Source organism: Nelumbo nucifera, chromosome 1 (genome assembly GCF_055504915.1).
Source record: "Nelumbo nucifera cultivar China Antique chromosome 1, China Antique-T2T, whole genome shotgun sequence".
In the NCBI taxonomy this organism is placed as follows: domain Eukaryota; kingdom Viridiplantae; phylum Streptophyta; class Magnoliopsida; order Proteales; family Nelumbonaceae; genus Nelumbo; species Nelumbo nucifera.
The window spans coordinates 33,839,199-33,852,538 of record NC_142649.1 but is presented as its reverse complement, the minus strand read 5'-3'; the positions used below and the strand labels follow the sequence as shown (position 1 = coordinate 33,852,538).

Genomic DNA, 13,340 nt, shown 5'->3' with positions numbered 1-13,340 from the left:
CAGAGCGGCAGATCCAACCTTTGGACCAGGGTGGCACTTCTTTCCTTTTTTGTCTATTGGTGATCGAACCAAAGAACAAGATCTCTGGTGGACATGTGAGGAAGCTCACTGCAAGACGGTTAATTTCTCTTGGTTGTGAGCCTAGAAATTATCAGGGGAGAGAAAAATCGAATGCTGTGAGTCAGTTTTGAATACTGTGAGTTTTTCTTTATTTTTCTTCATCAGTTTTGTGGGTTGAACTGATCCTTTTGTACCCAGATCAGTGGGTTATGTGGGTCTGATCACCTGTGGCTTGTGTGAGAGTCTTCTCTCAATGTATGTGGATCGAGTGATCCTTCTTATGCCCTGAAAGGTGTGATTTCTTCAAGACTGCAGATCTGTAACTGATGTGACAGCAGTTTATTGCTAGGGCCAAAATCTAAGAACAGTAATGGTGTGTGACCAGCTTTGATTTCTTTGTGTGAGAACAAGCTTTCTTGTGTCCAAAAGTGTGACTGAATTGAGACGACAACCTGTTTTTGACTGTACTGTGAGTTTGAACTAAATTGAAAACTTGTTCTCTAGTTGGGTTGTGATTGATCAGATTCAGCTTCTCTGTCTTCTGAAGATTCTGGTATGTCTGGTGTTACCTCTAGTCAAAGTGGGATGAGCGGAGGTTTTGACATGAGTTTTCCCATGGCTGTGATTCCCTTTGATGGCCTCAATTACCTAGAATGGTCAAGGGGAATCAAGCTCTACATAATTGCAAGGGGAAAAGCGGGGTATATCAATGGCAGAATTAGAGAACCCCAATCTAGTGGTATGGAACATGATAGGTGGGACCAGGAAAACAGCATGGTGATGTCATGGCTGTTATTATCTATTCTGCCACAAGTGAGAAAGACCTTCATGTGGGCAGAAACAGCTCATGAGATTTGGGAGCAGGCTCAGTCTACATACTCTGAACAATGGCACTATGCTAAAATATATCAGTTGTAGGCTGCCTCCTCAATTTGTAAACAAGGGGAGAGGAGTCTCTTTGCTCACTATTCAGACCTGACTTCTGTTTGGAAGGAACTAGATCACTATTAGAATATAGACTGGAAATGTGATGCAGATGCCAAAGCATTCAAGTCTTTAGTTTCCCAACAATGAGTGTTTGCCTTTCTCTTAGGGCTGAATCCCACATATGAATCTATTAGGGTTCAGATATTGGGGGGTAAAGACCCCTCATCATTACAAGAAGTATATGCTCTTGTACAGTCAGAAGAGAGCAGACGGAATGTGATGAATAATCCTGAGGGAGAGCATGTTGCTTTAGCAGCTAAAGGGGGGTGTTGCTACGGGTGGTGGAAATTCTTTCAAGAAGAGTGACTCCCAGAAGAAAGTTGATGGCAAAGATAAGCTATGGTGTACACACTGTTAGAAGACTAGGCATACTCGGGAGACATGTTGGGAGCTTCACGGGAAGCCAAAGTGGGCTTAGGAAATGAGTAAAAAGCCAGATCAAAATAAGAAGCCAGGACAACAAGGTCAGAGAAAGTTTAATGCAGCAAATTTAGCCTCTCAAGAGCCTCAATCATCTACCACTACTATGAGTCCTTCCGGGACTGATCCGAGGGAAGATATCATTAATTCTTTTTGTAACCATTTGGAGTTGTATGGGAGGGCAATCCACCAGATGGATTCTGCTTCTCCATCCTCGACTTCCTTTGCATCTACATTAGGTAACGGTAACTTTGCCACAACTTTCCATGTGTTGTCTCATCCCTCAAACTCCCCTTGGATAATAGATTGTAGAGCCTCGAACCATATGACGGGTAAATCCAATTGTTTTCAATCTTATCATCTATTATCTTGTCGGGACAAGGTGAGACTTGTTGATGAAAGGGATGGTAGGATCCATCGTATGGATGCCAAAACAGTTGCGGAATGGGTGGGCGAATTTCAAAAATTTCCTACCTTCCTTCCAACTGGGAATCGTATTCCCTGATTTTAGAATCAATTTCAAGGATCCTACTTGAAACAAACCAGACCAAATTTGAACCAAAAGAGAAGGGAGTGATTATACCTGATCCAGAGAAATAATATCTCCCAAAGTTGGTGTTCACGCCCAAAGAAGACACCAAGATCAGCTCCCACTGAAGATGACAGTGATGGTGGAGCCGAACCAGCAGTGTTCGTCCCATGAACCAGGTTCTTCTGAAGAACTTGATGGAAGACTGTGAGCACCACACGTACAATCAAGAACCTTTCTTGATTTTCTCAAACTGAGAACTCGAACTGGCAGAAAAGGTGGCGGCTGCTGCTGGAGGAGAATGCTAGAGAAGATGGCAAACTGCTTTTTCTTCTCTAGGGTTTCTGAGATCTTATCTCAAGAATGCAGAGTGTTCTCCTGGAAAGAACCTAGGGTTCGAATTCAAGTAAGTCGAAATTAGGGTTTCCTCCACTTGCTTAATGATTAAGAAAACCTCTTAATCATATCAGGAGTTGCCCTTATCCAAATCTGTATTTGGATTAGGACTCTTCTTAATCTTATCTGCAGATTAGATAAGCTTTTGGGCTCATCCTAATCTCAGATCCATCCCCCTTTAGTGACTGATCAAATAAGCCCAGATCAAAATGGGCTTTAGGCCCATTAAGTAATAAGTGCTCAATAGTCTTCCAAACTGCTGCCCAGTTGGGATTCTTTATATGGCGTGAGACCCAAGCATTGATCTACACATCAGTCACATGGGTTCGGCCCAGCCTCTGTTACAAGGCCTAGCCGAATTCACTGGAAAGCCTAGTGAACCCCCTGAGCCCATCACATGGACTCTATGGGCCCAACACTTACACTAAGTGGTCCCTGGGCCAGGCCATCTTATAAAAACCCAGGGACTGTGGGCAGATGCAAGATTAGCCCATCAGGTATTATCCTAAATGGCCTTACACTTAACCTCTCAGCCCATAATGATCAAGCACTTCCCGACAAGAGAGGACCTCTCCCTCGGCTGCAAGGAATAGTGCTGCACTCTCTACTCATATGGATCCCGGGAATTAAAACCATTTGCAAACGTTTTGAAACCATATATATCTATATATCATATATATAAATTTTGCAAAACAAAATTCCAACGATTGAAATCAATTGCCGGCAGTTTGGTTTCCATCACAGAGAGTGCATCCCCAATCATTACCTTTGTCTAACAAAGGGGCTGATCCCGTCACTATGATCATCCACTCAGATGAATTCTCAGACTGTCCCAACATACCCAGGCTTTGACCCCCGCTAAGGATCTCACTGATTGACATATCAAAGACAGCCCAATCCGACACCTAGTGCAGTACCATAATCAGGTCTAGGGGTTAGGTGTAACTTTCCAGTTTTGCCCATCAATCTCCAAGGTCCAGGGCAATACTGGAAATCTGGTCCGGTTCAAGGGTTCAAATAATCCTACACTGTGTGTGCCTTGGGTCTCACCCTGGCGGTTGAGACAAGCCACCCCAACAGTTGGCAGCACACCAGTGTCAATCTTGGCAGGATAAATCTCCCCAGACTTATCCAACGGCTGTGAACATTTAAAACTAACACAAGTCTCGTTAAGTGTCCAGTTTTAGGGTCTTACACAGAAGTATACCACACAACATGAATCTAGCATGTACTTTATTTATTTACATTAAATATCAAAAGTACATCAGAACTGATTGAAGCTAAGGGCATACAAAAACTGTCCATCAGTTGATGGTTCTTTCTCCACCATAGCTGGTCAAGGAACCATCTCCCTTCCTTTTGGACTCACCCTCTCTGATGTTCTACATGTTCCTAAACTGCCCATAAATTTGTTCTCTGTTAGTAGTATAACAAATTCGTTGAATTGCTCAGTAACCTTTTTTCCTTCCTCTTGTGTGATACAGGATTTGGCCTCAGGGAAGACGATTGGTAGAGGTCGTATGGTAGATGGTTTTTACATGCTGGAGAATAAAGCTTATCTTGCGGCTATTGAGTCTAAAAGTCAGTCTAATAAGAGTTAAGTCCTTTTATGGCACAGTCGTTTGGGTCATTTATCTTTTGAGTCATTGGAAGTTTTGTTACTATATTTATTTAAATTAGTGCCAGTGTCGGATTTCACATGTCAAACTTGTCAGTTGAGCAAACATTGTAGAAATCACTTTATTTCAAGAAATAATAAATTTGATTTTCCTTTCCATATTTTGTATTCTGATGTCTGGGGCCCTATTACTTTAACATCCGAGTCTGGCTATAAATATTTCATTACACTTATTGATGACTACTCTCGATATACATGGGTGTACCCTATGCGGTCCAGAGATGAAGTACCAAAAATCATTAAAGATTTCCAACGCTTGATATTCACTCTATTTCAAACGGAAATCCAAATTTTCCAATTAGACAATGCCAAAGAATATTTCCATAGTGATCTCGCGGAGTTTTTTGCTTCGTGCGGATCCATACACTGTAGCTCTTGCGCTAGAACCCCCCCAGCAAAATGGTGTTGCCGAAAGAAAGAATCGTCATCTTCTTGAAGTTGCTCGCGGGCTACTTATACACATGAATGCTCCTAAACGTTTCTGGTTGGATGCTATGTTGTGTGCTACCTATCTCATCAATTGTATGCCATCTCGCTTGTTAGGGTACAAGGCTCCCCATCAACCCCTTTTTCCCAAGGCTCCCCTCTTCTCTATTCCTATTCGTGTGTTTGGTTGTCGTTGTTTTGTCCAGGACCTTTCTCCTACTCATGGAAAACTTGATCCTCGTGCTCTTCCTTGTGTCTTCTTGGGTTATCCTTTTTCCTAGAAGGGTTATCGATGTTTTGACCCTGTTTCCAAAAAGTAATATGTCTCTATGGATGTGTCTTTCTTTGAAAGTTATCATTTTTTCCCAGTTTCTCCTCAGGGGGAGAATAAGGTGGAGGAGAAACCAGTTCAGGTTTAGATTCTCCCTCCTTTACCTGACCTTCCTCCATTTCGTGTTTTTCATCATCGCAAGAGCCAGCTAAATTCAAGAGCTATAGGCCAACTTGAAACTGTACCGCCAACATCATCAGATTCACCGGGGACAGATCATATCCAACCAGGTACTATCATTCCTATTGATGTTCTTGATCCTCTTGCCATAGATATTCCATTTGGTGATGATTGTGACATTCCCATTGCAAAAAGGGAGTTAGGTCTTGTACCACCAAGTACCCTATTACTCATTTTGTTATCTGTGAGAACATCTCACCCTCCTTTCTTGCTTTCATTTCTTCCATTGACAGTGTCCCTATCCCAAAAAATGTGGCAGAAGCTCTCTTAGTACCTGAATGGACAGATACAATGAAAGAAGAGATAAATGCCCTACATAAAAATGGTACATGGGAATTAGTGGATCTTCTTGAGGGTAAGGAATCAGTGGGGTGCAAGTGGGTGTTCATAGTGAAGCACAAGGCTGATGGCACAATAGAAAGGTACAAGGCTAGGTTGGTGGCAAAAGGGTTTACCAGGTATATGGTGTAGATTGTGTAGAGACTTTTGCCCCAGTAGCCAAAATGAACTCCATTAGAGTCCTTTTCTCCCTTGCGGCAAATCTTGATTGGGATCTTTATCACCTAGACATTAAAAACGCCTTCCTGAATGGAGACCTTGAGGAAGAGGTGTACATGGTCCAACCTTCTGCCTTTAGTGTCCAAGGCAAAGAGCAGAAAGTGTGCGGACTAAAGAAGTCTTTGTATGGTCTGAAGCAATCTCCGAGAGCCTAGTTCAGCAAGTTTCATTTGGCTATACAGCAGATTGGCTATGAACAATGTCAGACTGACCATACCCTATTTGTGAAAAGTGGGGAAGGAAAGATTGCAGCCTTGATAGTGTATGTTGATGACATAGTGATGACAGGTGACTGGAAGGTTGAAATTCATAGACTAAAAGCTTTCTTAGCCACTCATTTTGAGGTGAAGGATCTATGTCCCCTTCGATATTTCCTTGGAATTGAAGTGGGTCGCTCTCAGAAGGGGATCTTCATTTCTCAGAGAAAATACATCCTAGATTTGTTACAGGGTACAGGAAAACTAGGGGTTAAGCTAGCCGACTCTCCCATTGATCCAAATCACAGATTGGGTGACTATTGTGGTGAAGTAAAACACTTTCAGAGACTTGTGGAAAGGCTCCTGTATTTATCCATGACCAGGCTAGACATTGCTTATGCAGTAGGTGTTCTTAGTCAGTTCATGCCTGCTCCTAAGAGCACACACTTAGAGGCAGCAGAAAGAATACTCATATACCTAAAGAGGTTTCTTGGAGCTGGTTTGTTATACCAAAAGAATGGTCATTTGAAGATTGAAGTATATACGGATGCTGATTGGGCTGGATCAGTTGATGACAGAAAGTCTACTAGTGGGTATTGTTCCTTTGTGGGAAGAAATCTAGTCACATGGAGAAGCAATAAACAAAATGTGGTGGCTAAGTCTAGTGCTGAAGCTGAATTCAGAGCAATGTCCCATGGGGTGGTTGAAGGCATGTGGATAAAGAATATGTTGAACGAACTGGGTTTTCCTGTTAATGTCCCTATGTCCTTGTATTGTGATAACAAGGCTGCCATCAATATTGTAGCCAACCCAGTTCTTCATGATAAAACTAAGCATATAGAGGTTGACAAACACTTCATTAGAGAGAAAATTGTTAATGGAGAAGTGTGCACCCCATATGTGAGTTCCGAAAAGCAACTGGCAGATATATTTACAAAAGGCTTACATCACTCGCGGCACGATGATTTATGTGACAAGTTGGGCATGATTGACATCTACATCCCCAACTTGAGGGGGAGTGTTGAAATAACTTAATTTATTTTAAGTTTAGTGCCACAAGGGCACCTTTGTAATTTTCTCTTTTCTTTTTTTCTGTATGGTTGCCCTAGTATATATACCAAATAAACTGGCGCTGCCAGTTGACTTTGTCTCTCAATTCTGTTTCTCTTCTCTCTTTTCTCTCTTCTCCCTTCTCCTTCTCTTCTCTCTGTTCTGGAATCATACCATCTCAGTACCAAGAAAACATCTATCATTAGACTTTTTTAGATCAATGAACACTATATGAAGATCTTTTTTTCTCTATGATTTTTTCTATCAACTGTCTTAAAAGAAATATTGTTTCCTTGGTTGATATCTCTGGAATATTTTTGATGTGCAAAATGTGTGATTGGATTGGAACAAATTAACAAATATGGAATTAGAAGATAGAACTAAGATATTGCATAGCGTATGTTGAGCTCAAGCTTGGGCCTGGACATTTTCTGTTGATAAGTTGTAAAACCCAGGCCAAGCTTGACCTATGAACAGGTCTAGAACCTATAAATTCACTGGTTTTAGTGTTGTTAGAAGGAAATGGCTTCAAGACAATAGCATCGTTACGAGGTCGATGGAAATCTGAGAGAAAACCACTTGAATAAAAAAAGGGGGGAAAGCAAGAATAAATTGTATGACTTAAAGGAATGAAAGTGTTTGGGTTACGCATATGTCTTTGGGGTTAAGCCTCTTTTTGATGCATTTGGCTAAGCCAATCGGCATGTTATTTGTACGATGGTCTATGCATTGTAATTGATTGTCTTTCAAATTTCTAGGTTCTATTTCAATATCTTGTAGGTTGCTACTGTTAATATTTTTATGTCTGTTGCAAAAATCTTCTATATTTATTTTAATATATACTAGTTCCTTGAGATATGATTTTAACTTATATTGTTGCATGGATGATGGTCTATGCATTCCTTATCCAATCTCCCTTTCCTTCTATGGTTTTCTTCTAAAGAGCTATCAGTAGCATAATTCTTTGTTATTGCAATAAGCACCTATTGGAAAGTTTAATTGGTAGTTGACCCAGTCAGCCTTGTGAACACATGTCATTCTTGACGACCACATCATACCATCATGGGCATTGACAAACTAGTGTGGTTTGTATGATCTTCAAATAAGTAGTTAGTTGTTTAAGACTAGATCCAAATGGGATTAGGCCCTTCTGTGTATGAGCCATGCAAGCCAAATGAAACAAAAACGACTAACTAAAACTCTTGCTAGCCAGTGGCTAATAAAGGACCTCGTACATTTTCTTTTTGGGTAGACTACTTACTAGCAATGATTGTTGCCCATGTCATTGACCATCCTTGGCATTCACTTGAATAGGTGTGTCTACAAACTGCAAAGTGGCAGGCCTCTGATAGTCTAATGTAACTAGCCAAATGTGTATTTATTCCCAACCAATAACAATCATATTGTGTGCCAAGGGAATGTGATTCCATGTGAATACAAGGATCTTGGTCATTTTGACTGGATCATAAACCTGGGCATGTAGGGTGTTAGATTGCATATGGGGCTATTTTCTTTTAATTGATTTGCACGAGGCTTTTGAATTTAGGGGTAGTGAATCAAAACAGAAAATTCAAGCTAAAATGTGGGTTGCAGATGATTGATTCAATTATTATGCTTATATAAATGTTTGGTTTGTTAATAACTAAGTGGAATGTCCGGTAAAAAATAAATAATTATTGTTAATGGTGCTATATAGCTTTTCGTTAAATTAACTAGAATAGTCCAATTGTACGTTGCATATTCTTTACTGGAGGTTTCTATTCTCTCTATTAATGCAGGATAATGTATCTCGTAGCTAACATTCCACGCATTTGTACTCAGTAACCCTTTAGGTCCTATTGTGCAGTAGTAGAAGCAGGCTTATTTTGTTCATGACGGTATTAACTCTGTATACCACCAATAAATTGTTTAAATCTAGGGAAACATGGTGATTCCTGACTGCTTTGCCACAAGTTTTTCCAATGCAATATTTTGATGTTTTTTTAGCATATTAGGATTAGTTCCAAGAGTCGTACGATTTTACTTTGCTATTTCTTTTGTTCTATAGTTTCTATTATGCAAAACAAAGTGCAAGTCCATGGTATTATTTATTGATTTATATGCTTGATGTCGTAATTGTCTTATTTTGGTATCTCTTGTACTTTACTTTTTATTATCCTTTTATTATACATCATTGCCATTATCCTTTTAGTGACACCATTGACATTTTCTTAAATATTGCTATTTTCATAGCAGTGCCATATTGACTTTCCTTTTCATGTCACATTCTTTCAAAACTTCTCTTACATTATACATTATTTTTGCTTCTAGGTTCAAACAGATCTTTTTATACATATTATGCAATGGTGATAACCCTGCATTTTGATGCTTTAAGGGCATCAATTCAGGGGTATTTTCGGACATAGAGTAGTCAAAGTGTATCATTTTTCTAGTTAAAATCAATTATGTGACGTCTGAGGGTTTCTGTGCAAATTATGTAGAAAATTGGGAAGTTTTCATGGCTAAAATGCAGATTTTGGGAAGTTGGTGTGAAGTCCAAATGAGAGAGGGAGTGTTTTTGTGAAAAACTGAAAGCAGGAGGGTGCCTCCTAGCTGCTAAACCCAGTTTGGTGCCCCTTCTATTGTATTAGCATGCTTCTCATGCCTTAGCAAACCCTAGGGCGCTTTTTAACCTATTATTTTCACTCTTAACAAACCCTAGTCGCTCTTAACTATTAAATCCCCACTTTTTATCCCTTCTAATTTCCATCATCCATTCTAGGGCACTATCTTTTTCGCATTCTAACCCTAGGAACCACCTAATTTCTAATATTTACCATTCAACCTTTAGCCATTAAATCTCAACCCTACATAATATTGGGCTACCTTTCCTTTTATTCTTAACCTTAGGATCACTCCAAAACCATCATAACCCTTCATTAGAAACCTAGGGTACCCATAACTTTGCTAAAACCCAGTTGTCGCCCATTTCTTTCTCTCTAATTTCAGTTGTGTCCACCATTCTCTATAAAAATGACCCAAGAGCTCCTAAGAAGGTTGTATTCTGCCCCTAGGTAAGATGAAAGGTTGATCTTGAGAATTTCAAGGGTAGAGGAAAAGGACGCCCAGGCAAGAGGAGAGGTTCCTACTTGCAGTTCACCAATACCACTATTGCCACCTCTAGAATCGGATCCCAACCAGTTTACATTAGCTTTAGTTTTAATTTCTATTCTTTTAATTCTAGTTTCATTATTTTCTTCTTACAATTTATTTTCATTCCGTTTGATTTTCGTTTATTTGTCTGCAAATCTGGAATTCGGCCAGGTAAGACGAAAGGCTTAGTTCGAGTGTTGAAGGAGAGATTCAAAGACTGTTACCTCTGATCGGATGAAAGATTCTTTATTTTGTTTATTTCTGTATTTATTTTTTTTACACTTTTAATTTTCAGCAATGATTGAATTCTATTTTATTCAAATTTAATTAATTAATTTTTTTTTTTATTTCTGCACTCTCTAATCGTGTTCTCTCCCGGACTTAAGTAAATAAACGATTTTTCCCTCGTTTCCCCGTGGATACGACCCGTTCTCACCCATTTACTGCGTTAGTATTTGTTTGAGAATCGAAAAAGTTTATAAATGTTTAAACTGGTGTTCCGAAGTGGTTAACGACACGCTCTGGATCACACCAAGTTTTTGGCGCCGTTGCCGGGAAAGCAACGGAGAGAAAAATTTTATTTACTTTTTTTGGATATGTTTTATTATTTTTTCTTTTTTGTTTGATTGCTTGATCCATTATCTCGGTTTAATTTTTGTTTCTCTTTGATTCTGCATGACAAAATAGTGAAAGGTGGGGTATCAGAGCATTGCAAGACTACGGGACGGAAGAAAAGAGAAGAGAAATTGGATTGCGTTTCAGGTGTAATCGTTTCATTTTATTTTTAATTTTCTTATTTTTATTTTCAAACTCTTTTTTAGGTAGAATAGTAATTTTTCAATTTTTTTTAATTATTTTTTTCCTTAAATCCAATTTATTTTCTTTTACTATTATTTTGCTTCCATTTTGTTTCTAGATCTATTCATCTTTCTTTATTTTAATTTCTTGTTTGATTTTTTTGCTTTATTAGGTTTGTGTTTTTCTTTTATTTCAGATTAAAAAACAAAAAAAAGAATTTTTGTTTATTTTATTTAATTATATTTTCGGTTTAAATTTTAGATTCATTTTTTTCCTTTTATTTCAGATAAAAAAACAATAAAAAAGAAATAAAAAATTTCATTTATTTTATTTTATTCATTTTTGCAGCGTATTTTTCTTTCGTTAATTTTATTTTCGTATTAATTTTTAGATTTGTGTTTTTCTTTCATTAAAAAAACGAAAAAAATATCAATAAATAAAAATTTTCAGCATATTTTTTCTTTATTTTATTTTATTTTTGGTTTATTTTTTTCTTTTCTTTTATCTATTTCTTGCATCATTTTCTTTGTTCATTTTATTTTCAGTTTAATTTTTATAATAACAATTAATTTGTTAGAATTTATTTTTGGTAGTTGTTAATTCTGTTTAGCACAATCAATTGTTGTTTTATTTTCTATTTGCAATTATTATTTGTTGCTTTATTTAATTTTCTTTTCTTTTAGTTGTTTAATTGAATAATTAATTGTTAAATAAGAAATTGTTGAAATTTTCAAATTTGAGTTTAAATTTCATATATGAATTTAAATTTAAATTTTAATTTGAATCTGAATTTGAATTTGAATTTGAATTTCAAATTTCAAAGTTTAAATTTTTAAATTTTCGAATTTAAAAAAATTGAAAATAATAGAAAATTTAAAAATTCAAATTTAAATTTTAGGAAATTAAATTTTAAGATCTGAATTTGAATTTAAATTTCAAATTTAAAAAAAATCGAAAAAAAATTTTGTTTAAATTTTTGCATTCCAACATTTAGGGTTTCATATTCTAGGGCATGCATCATATAGGTTTATTTAATTGATTATCATAGCTAGTTGTGAATGTGTTAGGTTGTCCTTTTTATTATTTTAATTGTTGCTCTTGCTTAGTTTATTTTATTATTTTATGTTATATTGTTGAATCGCATTTTAGAAATAATTGTTCTTGGATGCATTCATTTTGTTTGATTGTTTTTTTTTCCGTTAATCCATTTAAGGGCATCCAACTTAAATAAGATAAGGTGGAGATTTCATCACCATTCCTTGGCCCAAAAGCCTCACATTTGGTTCAAAGTTGTGCTGAATTTTAGGAAAGCTTGTAATTATTTTCCATAACCAGTGGTTATGGAAAGTAAGGGGAGCCTCCCACATCCCCACCTCTTACTTGGCTAACCAAAAGTAGTGTAATTCCAAGTGAACCTAAAATGATTCACATTGGTTGAACCACTAGTTTAGGAAACCCTAGGTCAACTCTATGTTGTGTTGTTGATTTGCTTGAATTTTTTGTTTTAAATTTAAAAATTCAATTCTGAATTTAAAATTCAGGAATTTAAATTTCAAAATCTGAATCTGAAATTGAATTTAAATTTCAAAAATATAAATTTCAAATTTCAAAAAAAAAAGAAAAAAATATATATAATAATAATAATAATATTGCAATGGCCGGAGTGTGTGGAATGAGAAACTACTTCCAACCTAAGCCACAAATGGATTGGAATCATGTGTCAACAGTTGGACAAGATCAATGGGATGACCCAAAGACTTGACCAAGTTGCATATCAACAACAATTCCCAACTTTGTCATTGTATTCAACATGTTCCATCTGTTCAAGCCCGGTCCATCATGTGAGTCAATGCCTTGTGGTGGGCCCTTGTCAACCGATCATTCCAGAGCAAGTACATGCAACTAGCGGATTTCTCTAACCCAATGTTACCCCATTTCGCTTATTGGGCCCAAGCCCAAGAAACCACCATGCCAGATGCACACTCTCAATGGTCTGCACCCCAAGCTCACTATGAGTATAGTGATTACCCTGGGACCCAACCGGTTCAACCTTATCAAAATGATTCATTTGATGATAGGTTTTTGCAGATCCAGCAACTGATCTTAGCTCAACAACAATCAATCCCAAAATTAGAGAGCCAATTAATTCAAGTTAGGGATGCTAACCTGCAATGGAAAAAATCACTTAAAGGGTCTAGATCCAAATAAAGATTTGGATCAGGAGACTCCTAATAAGATTAAGATGTTGTCTCTTTAAGGCTATAAATAGAGTAGGGCGAACATGAAAAAGACACACGACATAGAGAAGACAACTCAGTTTGATTGTTTCTGCCTTTAGTTCTTTTTTTCCCTGCTCTTGCCGCCCTACCTTGTTCGATCGTGAATTCTTGGATCTGATCAAGATTTGATTGATAGCTAAAATTATAACTCTAGCAAGTGCACTAGTTATCAAGTAGTATAAAAATATCGTTCCCACGAGGATTTAACAAAATAAGTATTAGAATTACAACCTTCCTTAATTATTTGGACAACCGAAATTTAGATCCAACAATAAGAACTACTGAAAATTAAAAATAGAGAAAGAAAATAAAAGCAAGG

At 37.3% G+C, this 13,340-nt stretch overlaps 1 protein-coding gene across 2 annotated transcripts in view; it reads left to right on the top strand.

Annotated features, from left to right (window-relative positions):
- The window catches only part of PBRP (plant-specific TFIIB-related protein), a 36,250-nt gene extending 26,000 nt beyond the window's left edge, over positions 1-10,250 (top strand). Inside the window, exon 5 of one of the 2 annotated variants that reach the window (XR_016081363.1) lies at positions 10,116-10,250. The gene's annotated coding sequence lies outside the window, so the exon portion shown is untranslated. Of the gene's footprint in view, positions 1-3,876; positions 4,170-10,115 lie in introns of those variants that run through there. The other variant, XR_737754.3, reaches the window with a different exon arrangement.
- The last annotated feature ends 3,090 nt before the right edge of the window (positions 10,251-13,340 follow it).